This window comes from Protopterus annectens, chromosome 4.part0 (genome assembly GCF_019279795.1).
Source record: "Protopterus annectens isolate FY-2018-M chromosome 4.part0, PAN1.0, whole genome shotgun sequence".
NCBI lineage: Eukaryota > Metazoa > Chordata > Ceratodontiformes > Protopteridae > Protopterus > Protopterus annectens.
In genome coordinates, this window is record NC_056733.1 from 1970818280 (window position 1) to 1970834815 (window position 16536).

Sequence of the window (16536 nt, forward strand, 5' to 3'; positions counted from 1 at the left end):
CTTGCATATGTACATGGATGAACTTTGTATATAAATGGGAAGTCTGCTCCACAGCAGCTGTATCTTCTGTAAAATATACCTGTCCCTCCAAATTATTCTGTTGATTTTCCAGAAGAAGTTTAGATCCCTAGACCAAGTATTTCTGATGCCATTTGACTTGCTGATATGCAACAAATCCACAATTAATTGGTCAAAGGATGCCTTGTAGGATACCAAGTATATTGCCAATAGTGCTTAATATAGTACTCAATGTTCAGGAAGTCATGCTCAGTGCTTGGAAAGACCTTCAAAGTGCTTGCCACCATAAAGAGTTGGATAAACTATCCTTAAGCCTAACCAATGATCCAAATTGGATTTAAAAGAACTAATACATCCTGATTTCCTAATCCATAATGGAATATTATACCACCACAAACAAGCCCTCCCTTGAAAAGAGTTATTTCCAGACAGTACTTTAACCCAATACATCTTTTATCAGGTAATTATTATTCTTGGTATTCAGTGAATTTGTTTTCTTATGAATACTCTCAACATTCCTCAGTCCCCAGTCTTTAACACTTGTATAAATAATAAAGTCACCCCAAACTAAGCTATATTTAATTGTAAACAAAGATAATGCCTTAACCCTACCAGGGAAGTGCCTTTATATTCTTTACACTCTATCTAATTGCACCCTATTTTATACACAAATAGGTCCGCAATATTCTATAATGAGTCTAACTTTATTTTCTATAAATTGGAAGTAAAGCCATCTTATCTGTACTAACAATATTTCTGAAAATATTATTAATTTCATAATAATTTCTAGTTATATCCAGCATTTGAGGATCAAAACCTAAAGGGTTATCAAGTTTTATACTCAAATCTCTAGTAACATTAACTTGTGTATCCTAAAATTATCCAAAGCATAGGGATAATTAGGATTCCTGTCCCAAAAATGCATAATACAGATCTTTCTAACATTAAACTTCGTATAATTTATAGTAGCCCAGTTAAATATGTTGTCCAAATATAATTCAAAAGAAAACTGACCTATTAACCCATAAACTGTGGGGCCAACTTTTACATCATCTGCATATTTACTTATCCAAAATTTACTATCACCTGGAGAACTGGCCATAAAAGTGACAAATAAAACTGGGCCCAAAACTGAGCTCCAGGTTGAGGTACACCTGCTGTCATCTCCCTCACATCTAAGAAAACATGTCCCCTATGTCTTTTCCCAGTCAACCAATTAGAAATCCATCTTATCACATACTCATTTATATTAAATTCTTTTAAAAAAGAAATTGTCCTACAATGTAGTATAGTATTAAAGGCCTTCATCATATCCAAATATATGTCAGTAGCTGCCACTTCAACCAGTGATTTCCATAAATGACTGTAAAAGGAAAGTATTTTGTATCACATGGCCTATTAGCTACAAAACCATGTTGTGCTAAATCAAACCTACTATCCAGCAAAGTAATAATATACTTGGAAATTACCCATTCATAAAATCTACCCACAATACTAGTGAGACTAATTGGTCTAAAATTTTCTCCATACAATGATCACCTCCCTTAGCTACTGGAAAACTATGTGCTAATTTTCAAATTATGGGTACATAACCTGTTTGTAGTGTTATTTGAAATAGAAAACATAAACAAGGGGACATTAGCTGATAAAAAGATGTCATTAAGTCAATCAGGACCTGCATCTGAACTATGTTTAACCATCTCTAACAAATCATCTGGACTTAGCAGTGAAAGAAGCTGGCAGTCACCAAAACCTTCAACCAAAACATTTCCATTTTCCAAATCTTTATCAGGACCTACAAAATGTTCCAAAAGGTACTAGACAATAAGCTATTATCAGTAATCAGGTTATTTCCAACAGTAATAGCTAGACCCAAATGTGTATAATTTTTGTATTGCTGAAGATGACAATAAACAGCCTTTTTTTGTGTACCACATTTCTTGCTAGCTTCTTTTCATAATTTTATTTGACCTAATTAATCTCCTTAATATATTCCTGACTACTCTACATTTACTTAAAGCCCACCCCCACACACCCCATCCAGGCCTATTCTTCAATCATTTCCACAAGTTCTGAACCTTACTGTATAATTTTTGGGTCTATATTAGATCAGCGAAAGCTTAAAAAAGCAAACGCTGATTGATCGACCTTATGTAAGTGAAAGCTTACAATCTCGTACTGTCAGATCAGCAATTTTTTTCCTAGGGAAAAAAATCGCTGATCCAAAACACATACACACAATACAAGCACACCAAACAAACAGAAATCCACACACATACACCTAAAATCTGAAACCTAACCCTACACTAAACTATGCACACACCATTAACTATCCACTTACCTTAACCCAAACTCTAACCCTAAGGTCCATCACTATCGCACACTCACCTCACCCGCTCCCTAACCCTAACTCACCTAAACCCGCCCTAACCCCCACATCCACACAATCACACACATACCTAACCCGAGCCCTAACCCTAACTCACCTAACCCACCCTAACACTCACATCCACACAATCGCACACTTACCTGAATCCGACCCGTAACTTTCCACCACAGCACTGAAAATACCGAAGCAACAGAAATGGACAACCAAATTCTTTCCCTAGGAAAAAATTTGAGTTTCTGTTGCTTCAATATTTTTAACATTCGCCAAAATAAGGTCGATCAATCAGCATTCGCTTGTTTAAGTGTTCACTAATCTAATATAGACCCTAATTTTTCAAGGAAACATTCGGCCATTAAGATTTATATCCTTTAGATGTACTGGGTTCAGTATCACAAAATTATTTATCAACTTATATAGGAAACCACAAAAACATGTTCCAGCATCCCACAATACCAACTGAGAAACTATGTTTCACTATTTATAGTCAGATAACTCCTACCTTATCTTATTATAATCTGCTTTATAAAAAGCATACCAACAGCCCTAATCATTCAGTGTACTAATAGGGCTTGTACACTCATATGTCCAGAAATACAGGAATGATCAGAACCCATTAGTTATTCACATACTTACACTCACCAATCAGTTCATTGTTTTTTTACCCAAACTATATTAAAAATGTTACCACCTCTGGTAGGAAAGAGCACAGCCTGAAAATATCCCATTCCTTTACTAATTCTGATAACTCACCAATCAAACCATTATTAGAATCCAAGTCATACCAGTTAGCACAAGGGGCATTTAAGTCAGCAGCGATAACTTCTAAACCCTCCTCAAAAAGAGGCATAGATTGACAAAAACCCATACGTTTTCTCCAAGTTTGGTTTGGAGGCCTATAAAAAGTGCAGTTTTAAATGCTTTTCCCCACAAGCCAGGATAACTGAAATTATTTCAAAATTACCATAATTTTAATGGAGCCTAGACACCAAGCCAGCTTGGACATAAATAGAAACACCACTGCCTCTCCCTACCTTGCCTATGGTATGTTTCATAATCAGGTAGAATCAGGTAGACTCGGTGGTAAATTGTTTCCAGAGAACCAAGTCTCAGTAACCAATAGCAACTTGATAACTGTCTCCCATCAATTTCTTACTCAAAACTGGAACTTATTTAAACTTCTAGCATTATATAAACTAACACTAATATCTTGAGCTGTCATGGACAGATCCCTGCAAGAGGCTAAACCACAAAACAATCCTTACTTTTCAAAAATGCATCTAATAAAAGTCTATTTTCTATATAACTACTGCCTATTGTCATATCCAAATAATTTCCTACACATGTACATGTCATCCCATACATGTTTATTTTCAATATCTTGCTGATAACAAATTCTTCTAATAATATTTATAAAACCACTAACCACATTTGTCACCTTAACTAAAGTGTCATAATAACCAGTGATTAGAATGACATCACATAAAACCAACTCAAACGTTTTCTTTATACTCATTTCTAATATCTGCTCATTGTAGCTGTTAAAACATTCCCCATTAGTTTTCCTATATTAACACCTTCTAAAACAACTACTACATCATACTTTTTATCAGTCACAAAAATCCTTTTTAATGCAACACAATATCACACATTTTACTTCACCTAGGCAAAAAGCATAATACGGTCCTCATTTTCACAGGTAAAAGATTCTTAATGCTTTTCAGCATAGAATCACCAACAACAAGAACTTGCCTTTCATGTTCGGAATAATTATGCACATCTTCCTCCCGGAAAGTTCCTACATACAATATATTAGAACTCCCAGTGGCTCTTCTTCTCTTTTTCCTGTTTACTTCCCCATGTTCTGCTAATATAACTTCCTCAATTTCATCAGTCTCATGCCTTCCCCCTTTCTGTCCCACATTATCTTTATCAATACTTATATGATTAATCAGGGAAGACAGTATGCTGAAAGAAATAACATTAGACTCTTTCCCACTATTTATATCTCATATAACAGTCTGAGTATCATGTGCTGGTACCCCAATCTGAAACTCATCTAATTCACTTGAGTGACATCATCAGCCCAATCAAAATTAAATATTGGATCAATAGTACTACTTAAATCAGATGTTTGTGTTTCCCTGATTTTTTAATCTCCGACTATAGAGAAAAATGACTTTTAACATTTCCACTAAATGATGGTGGTGTGGAATGTTTTGTGGTTTATTGCACTTTTGCAGAATATTTACTTGAATATTTGTTTCTTTTCTGAGCTTGCACAATTATTTTTGTTGCAGTTTATTCTTTGATGTGTCTTTCTTTGCAAGTGTCTTTTATGCTGATTTCATTGAGTAAAGTAGTTTCACTGTTAGGAGATTTTATCAGATGACATGAATCTAGTTAACTCTTTCACGCCTAAAGAGCTGATCATACTGTGCCCTGCTCCACACATGTAGAGCTACTTGTGTGGGCTGCCTTTTCTCAGCCATGACTACACCATATCAAAGGTGGACTATACAGAGTGTTGCTCTCTGAATGCAGTTGAATCATAGTACTGAATTCATGTCATTAAGTGCTATCATTAGTTGGTTTGAATCTGAGAAAACTAATCTGAACAAGTAAATGAAAGAGATTATCTATTTGTTAAATTTAAAGTGTTTTTTTTTTCAAATTTAAAAATTAACTGAGTCAGAACTCCAGGTAGCTGTTGTCCTACTTGCCAGTACAGAGAAATTTCACATCTCAATTAAAAATGTGCTAGCAAATTTAAATGAGTAAAGAAATACTATATGCAAAGCAAACTCTGATCTGGGCATAAAGATATTTACCATAATAGTCTACAGTCGGAAAACTAACAAGACTATAGCAAACTTTCAGTTGCTTCAATACCATATCTACTATCCTGCCTACATGGAATTTAAAGGAAAGTATACTATCATTCCATATCCCCAGAAATTTATAGTTATGAATCTACTTTATTTAGATATTCGGTATAACACAAATATCATTTTGCTTAGCTTTTGATTTGTTCCATTTAATGAAAAATATGTTTTATTTACATTAAGCATCAGTTTGTTATTCTGAAGCAAGCACATAGGTTTCAGTGTCACATTAGATACTCTTATGGACCAGTTACTTTGATTTCTCTCGATTTAATAGAATAAGGTTGTCTGTATAATTGTTGAATTGACACAAAGTATGATGTTCTTTGGTAATAATTATAAAAAGGTGGTCCTGGACTGATCCCTGGAGGGTGTCAGCAATAAGTATACTCATTTCAAAGTACACTGAATAAAGTACAACTTGAATGGTTCTATCCCTCTTATAGTTTTGAAACCTCAAGCAAGGGCATTTACTCAAACCACTTTTCCAGCTTTGTCACTAATATCAAATGATCTATTTTGAATTATATTTAAATCAACAAAAGTGCTTCATTAAGTAAACCCTTTTCAGCCAGCACCATTTCATAGAGGGATAAAGCCCTAACCACAGTGCAGGTGACCAGCATTCAATTAGTAGCTTAGGCATATAAGATGTCTGCAGTGAGTATAATATGAAATAAAGTTGTCACTGTGATAATTAGAGGCTCTTAAAACAAGTACCAAGCACCAACACAATAGTTCCAATGCCAAACGGCACTTTATTCCAAAGCAAAACGTTCGGGTAGAAAACCCATCTAAAGTGCTAATACTCCATATTAACAGTATTCACTTTAAATAAGAGCAAATTTAAAATCATATGATTACAGTCTGAATAATTCTGTAAATATTAAACCTGTACCGGTTAGAAGACAGCAGCAAAATCTTTAAATGTGAATTTATATGTATGTAGATGTTTTTAATTGTGTAACAATATGTCTTGTAAGCATTATCATTTCTTAATTGGAAGGGGGTATATGTGATAGGTTGACTGTGATCATATGATTTGAAATTTGCTCTTACTTAAAGTGAATACTGTTAATATGGAGTATTAGCACTGAAAAAGGGTTTTCTACCCAAAACCTGTGCTTTGGAATAAATTGCCTTTTGGTGGTAGAGCTGTTGTGTTGATGCCTGCAGGGAGGACAGGAGTGCCCATACAGAGAGGGAGGAAGAAGGGGCTCATGTACAGGGCTCGCAGCACAGTTTGAAATTCCTGGTGGACACCAGGGAATATCACTGTGAAGTGTTTCCCGAGAATGACCACGGCAGCTTGCCAGTGTCAGCGCCTTGTAGAAGTGAGAGGAGGCTTAGCAGGCCCTAAACTTGGGGTGCTATCAAGACACATATGGGGAAGCAGGAAAAGCAGAATCCTTCCTCCAGGCGTGGTTTGGAGTAAGTCTGAGGGTCATTAGGAAAATCTGGTAATTTCAGTAAATGAGGTGAGGCACCAGTGGCAGGCAGTGACCATCTGCAGGAAGCAAGGAAAGAAAAGACAAATGTAAACTTTTCTCCATGTTGTTGTTATGGTGAAATTTCCTGCGTGATAGCTGTTAAAGTGCTTCTCCCTTTCCAAAAAATATGTTAGATGTGTCCAAAAATAGCATATTTGGTAACTTACAACAGGACCCATATGTATTCTATCATATTGATTATATTTACCAATGCTCCTAAGTTAGAGAGGGCTCAGAATTAATTAACATCACTGGGATATGCTTTTGCAGGTAGGAGGAAGATAACTGCATGCTGACAGACTAAGGAACAAGCTCCGAAGGCAATGATACCCTGATAGCATATGTTATGGGCTTAGAAATGACGGGAGAAGCCATTATCAGTATGACTGGTTATAGGCCGAAACTGGATTGTCCACTCTTGACTTGGATGTTATTAATGATCCTGCCAAATATTTTATCTAACAAAGACTTGAAATAAAATGTGAGTTGAGAAAGGGTGGTATAATAACAACATAAGAGATACAATTAGGTAAATTAGCCATGTTTTCTCTTGGGATGTCAACATTAAAAATATCAGATTTCATTAGTTTCTCCCACTTTTAATTTAAAGAAGGTGAGGATTTGCTTGAACAAGCTTCAGAAACCATGCTTCCTTGGGCAGCCCCTGGCAGTTAACCTCAATTTATCCTCCATAACTGTTTATTTCTAAAATATATAGTGTTACCCTCATTGATGGCTATGCTATGTCACCATTTTTAACCTAAAGAATTTATCACAGTGTGCTGAATCCTATATTCTGTTCTCACTTTTCTGCTTTACTAAAATATATTTGAAAGGCAGGAGCATTTATTACCCTTAAACTTTCTCAGTCTAAGTAGGAATAATTTATAGTGTGCTGTCATTTGAATCTTGTGAAGTTTTCTAGAATAGCTCCTTGCATTTCTCCCAGTTCATTACCTAGTGTGATGAAAGGAGGTACTGTCAGCACAGCTAGCTGGAATTTTGTGAATAATTATACGGCATTTGTGAATATTGAACTGATTTATATGAGATACTTGTGTTACAAATGTATTAGAACTGTATGTCATGTGTATCTCAAACTGATTTATACAGCCCTGTGTGTTGAAAAGGTATTTGTAAAGTGTTTGAGTTTGGACTGTATCCACAGTGTGCCCACAGCAGAGAACAGAAATGTACATGCACTATTGTAAGTGGTTAAATGTATATGTTTTAACAGAGGAAACTGTAGGGTTAACTTCAGTATAGCAAACTTTAGAAAAATACCTAAATTAAATCACTTTATAGGCTTGGCCATAAAGATGCTATCTCATAAGTTTCAAGGCAACCAGAGACACAAAGTCTGTATTAGGAAGATTTCTGTATTGTCTTTGGGGTGAATTAGTTGCCACCCAGGAAGAGTGGAAGTGTTTAGTTGTTTTATGACCCCCAGAACCTCAACAGATCTGAGCAAAAGCCCTTGTGTGTGTATTTTTATGGGTAGGTGCTAAATACTGCCAGCTACCAACCATGGGGGGTTTGCATGGGAACTAGAAATCAGATGACCAGAAATAATGCCATTCTGCAAGCTATCCCAGCAGTAATATTTTAGATATTATTTTGAGAAGTCTCTTAGTGAGACAGAGCATTCCTTATTCTGTCTTGGGCTTGACAACAACAAGAAGAATCATTCACCATGTCATCTGCCTATCTCTATTAAGTAAGTTATTAAGTTATAGTAAGTTTCTTAGATACACTCAGGAATATAGTGTAGTTTAGTTTTGATATTGTTTTTCTTTATTTGTTTGAGACTGTCCTTCAATGTTATTTCAAATATTTCCTGTGATTCTGAACTCTGATGTCCATGTGAATATATACTTAGTATTTTCTTCTTCTTTTATTATTTATTATTAAATATATTTAAACCTTTCATTGTGGCTGATCTTTGTAAAGAAATTTTAAGTTTTTAGAGCACTTGCATATTTATTTGGTGTCTCTATGTGGGCCACTCCTAATAGGCTTGCTCTTGGTCAAAGTACCATCTGTATTAATATTAATATTATGCAGTAAGTTTGGACACCCTTTGTTAAGGGCCTTAAAGTAACTGGCAAGGGGTTCTGGTGGCAGTAGTAACTACCTTATAGTCTGGGCAATAGGGGGCATAGCTAGCAAACCTGTGCCAGCCTTTCCAGATGTGTGTGTGGTGTGTGTGTGTGTGTGTGTGTGTGTGTGTGTGTGTGTGTGTGTGTGTGTGTGTGTGTGTGTGTGTGTGTGTGTGTGTGTGTGTGCAAATCAAATGTCAAAGTGTGTGTGTGTGTCAGCTACTTTGGGCAGGGGCACAAAGCACTGGTGGGACAGAAAGAGTATTGGAGGACTTGGCTTGGAACCCTGGCTAAGGCCTCAACTCTATAGCTGTGCCAGTGGGGAGTCTTAATGGGGATCTGGAGAAAGAGAGGGAAGCCAGCCACAAACTGACTGTGGTCTCTTTGTGTTCTTAAGAGAAATTGCACTTGATGCAGAGAGCTGCATCTGGAAATACTGTGTGTGTACCTGTTATCCTCCCAGTGAACATCCCCGGACAGGTGCCAGTGGTGAGGATTGAGGTTTCTTGACTACTAGTACAGAGGTGGGATATCCACGTCACATTTGTTGGCAGTGGTGGGTCATCGCATGTAGTATTGTGTTTTCTTAAGTGTTGAAATCAGTTTACATAAATCAATTTTCTCTTGGCTTTTTTAAACTCCAGTAAAAAGAGACAAAGTGATCACTAAGCATATTTGACTAAACTGGAATACCAATGCAGCTGCCTGATCTACAGGAAAGGATAATGCACAGTAAGGTATTGTTACCTGAAATAGGGTTAGGCCTTGGGAGGTCATCTACTAGTTATGCAAAATCATGGTATGGCTTAGCTCTGGTTAACTAAGGTTTACTAGGCCTTACCTAGTTCAGATTAAACCAGTGATGGCGAACCTATGACATGCATGTCAAAGGTGACACGCTACGATGTTTTGGGTGACACACCAGCGTTCACCACAGTGGCACAGCTTGTGGGGGAGAAAAGGCCAGGAGACAATTGATAAGCTGTTTTTTTTTCTTCTGAAAAGTTGTTGTGGGTTTTTTTTGGCCTGGCAGTTAGTCAAGTGGTGCCATGGTGGCTTTCCGTTTGGCTAAGTGCTTTATAATCTGTGCTAGTACCATGATGCACACATGCACGCAGCAGCAGCAGGTCAGCAGGAAGCCCTTTAATGGTCATGCAGTCACACACCTTGATGTGGAACAGTGTGGGAAAATAGCATGTCAGTGTAACACAGGACAAGTTACGGACTTGTCATTACTTTGCACAGTTTTATTTTCTCATTGTGGTTTTCTTTTCACATTTTGTTATGCAATGATACCAAAGACACATTAAAACATATTTATTTATTACATTTTGGTAACTGGGTAAGTTATTGGTTGACAGACCCTTTACAACTATGATCCAGGGTTGTTGGGGAGTATTAAAGCACACAATATGAGTTATCATATAAAAAATTTACAGAAGCAAATATACTTATTTCAGTAATTTATCACTTGATTGTTTAAACAAAGGAAATTACATGATTACATAGTAGCATGAAACAATATTTATAATGAGTAATTTGAAGATCGGGTTTTTCAATGAGGACAGTGAGGCACATAGCGATCGCAACACAAGTACTCATTTAGCAAATGCACATTCAGGCAACGCAATCATCACTGTCAAAGCAGAGAATATACACTATGTGGAGAAGGCCAGTATTAAATCAAAGTTGTTCCTAGCCTTTTTCTTTATAGCAAGAGCAAGCTGATATTTTCAACAAAAGTTATTATTATTTTTTTTCAAACACTTCTTTTGTTACTTTCTTATCTGTGTTCTGACAGGAGCTGGTTCCAAATTACTGCTGGCAGATTTGAAAATGCTCTTTTACCTATCTCTGTTTTGAAGTTAGGCCTGAGGTTCTCCTCATATTCATCTCTTACAGCGCTGGTAATAGTGTTCTGTGTTTTACATGATTCTAGGAGAAGAACGTCATCGGCATATATGATTATATTTAGTTGGGAAATGTCAGAAGGCAAGTCATTAGTAAAAAGTGGAAATAACAACAGGCCAAGAATGAATATCCAGAGTTCACCAATGTCATAGGTTCCTTGACTGGAAAAGAAGTTACTTACTAGGTATACCAGAATGAATGTTGTAGTTTATCTTCTGCATTATTTTCTTCTATAGCGTCTTTTGAATTACCCTGCAGTGTTAGAGACAATAACAGCATGGAAACATGCCTTTCTTCTCTTTATTAATGTGATGCTTTATAATCTGTGCTAGTACTGTGTGAAAAAAAATAAAATTATCCTCATATTGTTATTTCTGCATTTGGTACTGTAGCTCATGGGTAAAGACAGTCAATGCAGCCATTCTCTGTCAGCAGAGTAAGTTCCTCCAGGTGCTGGGTACTTCAGAGATGCTCATTCATTGTCACAAATGAACTGGTGTAATCCTAAACAATTGTAAGTATGTACGTCTGTGATATCTGCAATAGACTGTTAACCCATCTAGGATTGTTTCACTTGTCTCATTCGTGTTTCTTCTCCCAGTGACCCTGGTTAGCATAAAGTAGGCACTAGTAAATGAGTCAGTATAAGAAGAAAATTACATGAAAATATCTCTTTAGTTCTATAATTTAGGCAACAACTCAATGTCACCAGATTTCACGTGTAGTCCATGCAATATCTGGATTACTGATCTAGAAAACATAAGGCTATATGTATTCCAATTACAGCCTGTTAAGCTCATATGTATCATCGGTTTTCTGAGTTTGGTCCACTTTTTGTGACTTATGAAATGCATTGTATACCTTTCCTTTATTATCATCTACTTATTGTTATCAAGTTGACAAGGACGGCTCAATTAATACTTTTCATCCATAACCTGAACTAGAAACATAACAAAAGTTTGATTATAGAATATGATGCAAACAGCAGTCATAATGCATCAGCAGAATAGTGTGCAAAGTATGTGAACATATAATAATGTATCAAGGATAGCAAATACAGTCAAACAAAGAATGATGTACTGATGCCAATCAAGAGCTTTATTAACTAGTTCAAACTAGGTTTATCCAGCATGCATATAAATAAAGAAGGCATCAAAAGATAAAGACCAATTTTAAAGCTATAGTTGAATTTCAAAAATAAGGCTGCCATTAGGTGTAAACACTATTATTTGTAAAATGTAGGCTAGAGTGGCTGATTCTCAGCTGCAGTTCCCAGAGCTGTGGACAAAGTGTGAGGAAAAGACAAATAGAAGAGAAAACCGATGTGGGATGGAGACTTACAACTAGAACAAATGACAGCACCTTGCAGAAGGTGGAAATGATGGAGTAGCAAATTTGAAGAAGCACTGCACATGGAGGCTAAGAGAAAGGCAGCAAAGTCAAATTAAAAAAGAAAAGAAGGACTTACAGATGTTTGGGAAAAGCAGAGGTCCTGAATGAATATTTCCCTTTCATCTTCACAAAGGAAAGCAAGTAATGGTGTAATACTGGGAGAGAGGCTGGGCAGAATGGGGAGAATGATTCACAGAACCCAGAATGGAGAGAGAGGCAATAGAGAAAGTTCTGGCTGCATTTATAGAAAATAGAAACCCATGACTGGTTGACCTAGCTCACAAAATCTTCATAACTCTGTTCCAGTTTTGGCAACTCCCCATAACAGAGATATTCAGCAGGTCATTGGCCATTACAGAAGTGCCTGAGTGCTGGAGAGCAGCAAGTGTGACACCCTTGTACAATGAGGCTCAGGAAAAATCCAATGAACTATAAGCCTATTAGTTTAAGAGCGGTATCATGAACATTCATGGACCAAATCATGAAGGCACAGCTGACAGGACAACAACCACCAAGGGGATCAAGGCTAAGTGAGCCCAGCAATTAATCTTCATCCAATTTTATGACTGGGTTATGTGTGTACTTGACAAGACCTCACCAGTAGGTGTGGCTTCCTTAATCTTCACCAAGGGGGTTTTCTACACACAGGAGGCTGATGGTAAAACTGGAGAGGCTTGGTATAGTACCAAGTCTGAGGAAATAGGTAGCTGCATGGTGGAATAGTAGGTACAAAATGTTTGATGGGAGGCATGATCTTATGAGCTAGGAAAGGGACTAGTGGAATACTAGAATCTGTATTATATTATGTCCTTTTCACTCTTTGCCATAGAGATATCTGAGAGAACACAGAATAATATCACCTTCTTTGCTGATGACACAAACTTAGGTGCAGCAGTACAGAATGGGGATTGGTGAATAGAGTATAAGGAGAGCATTAGAAAAGTTGGCCAAGTAGACAGAAAGGTAGTAGTCAAGTTCAATGCAAACAGATATGGTAATGTACCTACAACACAGCAGTCCTGGTGTGAATCCACTAATGATAGCAGAACTGATGGCAACAAAGCAAGAAAATTATCTGGGGATGGTGATGAAATCCAGATTGGACAACCAAAAGTACAGTGAAAGAACAATAACAGTAGCAAAGATAATGCTGGGTATGTATTGTCGGAGGACAGACACCAAAAGCAGAGAGTTAATATTTCCACCTGCAAGGACTTATTCTTGACACAGACTGAGTAATATGAACAGTTCTGGAGACCTTAAAAGGGAAAAGACATCAGACTGCTGGAAAGCTACCAGAAAGATCTTTGGGATGTAGATAAAGGAACTGATGAGAGACTGGAGGAGCTAGAGTTCTTCTCACTTGAGACAGACAAGAGACTGCGAGAGGAGACATGATATCAATGCACAAGATCTTGGCAGGTAGATGGGAAGGTGTTATTTTGTACAAAAAAGGACAGAAGGAAAAGAACAGGGTACAGGAAGCAGATTGTAGTGACTAATCACTCACTGGATTTCCAAAAGTAGTCCTTCTCAGACCGGCTTGTAGACTCATGGAATGGACCACAGAATGGGTGATAAAGATGGAACCCTAAGGGACAATCAAGAGTTCATGAGGCAGGAGGGGAAATAGTAGAAAGCTGGGATGGAGTAGTAGTAAAATTAAATGCACATATCAGGGCAGACTAGGTGGGTTTGTTGTCTCATATTGTCACCAAAGAGAAGTAATGTAATTTCATGCAATTCAGTTTATATTTGCTAAGCATTAAACTGCACCTCATTATTCCTAGGGTGTGGCATCACTGTTTTGAGAATATAGTGAGAACTGCAACACTAAAAACAAAGGCATGAGCCTAGGACATTACTCACCGTGAGGCAGCCTGTGAAGTGAAGTATATAAGAAGAGCCAAAAAACCAAAACACATACACACAACACAAGCACACCAAACAAACAGCAATCCACACACATACACCAAAACTCTTACACGTAACCCTACACTAAACTATACATATACCACTAGCTATCCACTTACCTTAACCCAAACCCTAACCCTAAGGTCCATCACTATCACATAGTCACTCACCCGCGCCCTAACCCTAACTCACCTACCCCGCCCTAACCCTCACATCCACACAATCGCACACTTAACTGACCCGCGCCCTAACTCTAACTCACCTAACCCGCCCTAACCCTCACATCCACACAATCGCACACTTACTTGAACCCGACCCGTAACTTTCCACCACAGTGCTGAAAATACTGAAGCAACAGAAACAGACAACCAAATTCTTTCCCTAGAAAAATATTTGGTTTTCTGTTTCTTCGATATTTTCAGCGTTCGCTGAAAATGGGTCGATATTAGAACACTCAAATTTTTGAACATTCGGTATTCTAATATAGACCCCATTTTACTGGGTACTGTAGCCACAGCTACTTCCAGCTGGGTCTCTATGGCAGTAATATGTTTCTGTAAAGGAAAATAAGGGAGATGTCTTGATCACCATGGATGTGGGAATCCTGATGGAGTGGGAATGGTTGGTGTAAGACCAGCCCTGACTTATTCCTTTATTCATTCATTCATTCATTCATTCTTTCATTCATTCATTCATTCATTCACTCTCTGATTATCTGTTTAATCCCATTCAAGAATGTGGAGTAGCCAGAAGTTATCATGGCATTATGGCATTCATGGAATGCGAGACAAAGGAATTGATGATGAACAGGGTGCTAGACAATCGTAGGACTCACAACGTACACATACTCAGACACACACACACACACACACACACACACACACACACACACACACACACACACGCGCGTGCACAGTCATTTCCACACACTACACACAACTATGGGTAACTTGGAGGAATGCCTATTAGTCTATGTCAAATCTTTTGACTTTTCGATGTGGGAGGAAACTGAAGTATCTAAAGAAAACCCATGTGAAACAGGCAGGATATGCAGACTCCATACAAAAGGCTTCCTGCCTGAGAACTGGACTGAAGAAGCAAGCACTGTGCTAACTGCTGCTTCACTGTACTGCCCTCGGGTAATTTGGTGATGCCTATAATTACTGGAAAGGACAACAGCCTGCATATTTTACTTTAAAAATTTATTTTAGACAGTCTACTACAATGTGTCTCCTACAATGTGGAAACCACTTGGCATAATTGTTAAGGTCTTTGCCTCCAATACACAAGGTACAAGGTTTGATCCTGACCCCTGGCCAATGCCAGTTTGGAATTTGAATGTTTTCCCTGTGTCTCTGTGGGTTTCTTCCCACCTTGAAAAAAACATGCTGAGTGATTCCATCTTAAACTCACCAATGAATGGAGCTGTGCGCAGTGGCACAGACTCTACATGGTGACCTATAAGGGAAGAGTTGTATTCACCAACCACAGTATCCTCAAGATAGGTTAACAGACTGTGCGCCATATGGCTGTAGGTGATTCAGTCATGTTGACTAAACCTACTTCATGGACCCTATACTAGGTGGGAAGGGTGTATGTGGCCATATCACCCTGGGTTACCAAGCGAAAGTTGGATGTAAACATGAACTAAGAATTTCTACACTCATTGTAGGTTCACTGACAGGATGGAGAAGGCTGGACATCCTATGTATCCAAGAGACAAGAGGGCAATGCAACAAAGCCAGACTAGAAATAGTGTGGGAAATGCAGTGAGAGAGAGGCTTCAGAAGGAAGTGAGGGCTATCATCAGAATTAGTGATAGTCTCATAGTAATCAGGCTCCAGTCTCCAGCATAATGATAGGGCAGTATTCATAAATTCTGCTTATGCCCCCACAGGACTGCCCCAGGTCCACATGCCAACAGAAAAAAAGAAGGAAAGGCCATTCTAGCGCTCTGTCTGGCAAATGGCTTGAGAGTAGCCAACACATGGTTCAGAAAGAGAGAGAGTCAGAAAATCACATACAAGAGTGGCCAACTTTCCTCCTAGTAAGGATTGTCCAGCTGGCCCTTATTATAAAGCCACAATCAGCTGCAAGCAATGGTGAGGGCTCTGTAGTCAACAGAGATGAGACTGAATTGAAAGCTGACTGGAGAGCAAGTACAACAGTTCTACTCAGGGTTAGGTGGAATGGAAGAAGAATGGCAGCATGTGAGGACTACAGAATAGATATGGAAATAATGTATATTGGGAAAGCTGGTGGGGAATGCAACAGTCCAGAAAGTCATCAAAAGAAAAAAAGGAGATCAGGAAAAAGTGGGAGATAGAAAAGACAGACCAGGCTGGTTGGCTGACAAAGAAGCTAAGAGAGCAAAGAAGAGGGCATTGGAGGCACTCTACCAGCTTCGGGAAAATGACTCATTAGGTGGCACAAAGCAACTA

General features: G+C 38.0%; 1 protein-coding gene across 5 annotated transcripts in view; it reads left to right on the forward strand.

Moving 5' to 3' along the window:
* The window catches only part of TENM2 (teneurin transmembrane protein 2), a 1770657-nt gene that overhangs the window by 1738357 nt on the left and 15764 nt on the right, over window positions 1-16536 (forward strand). The gene's annotated exons all lie outside the window — the stretch shown is intronic.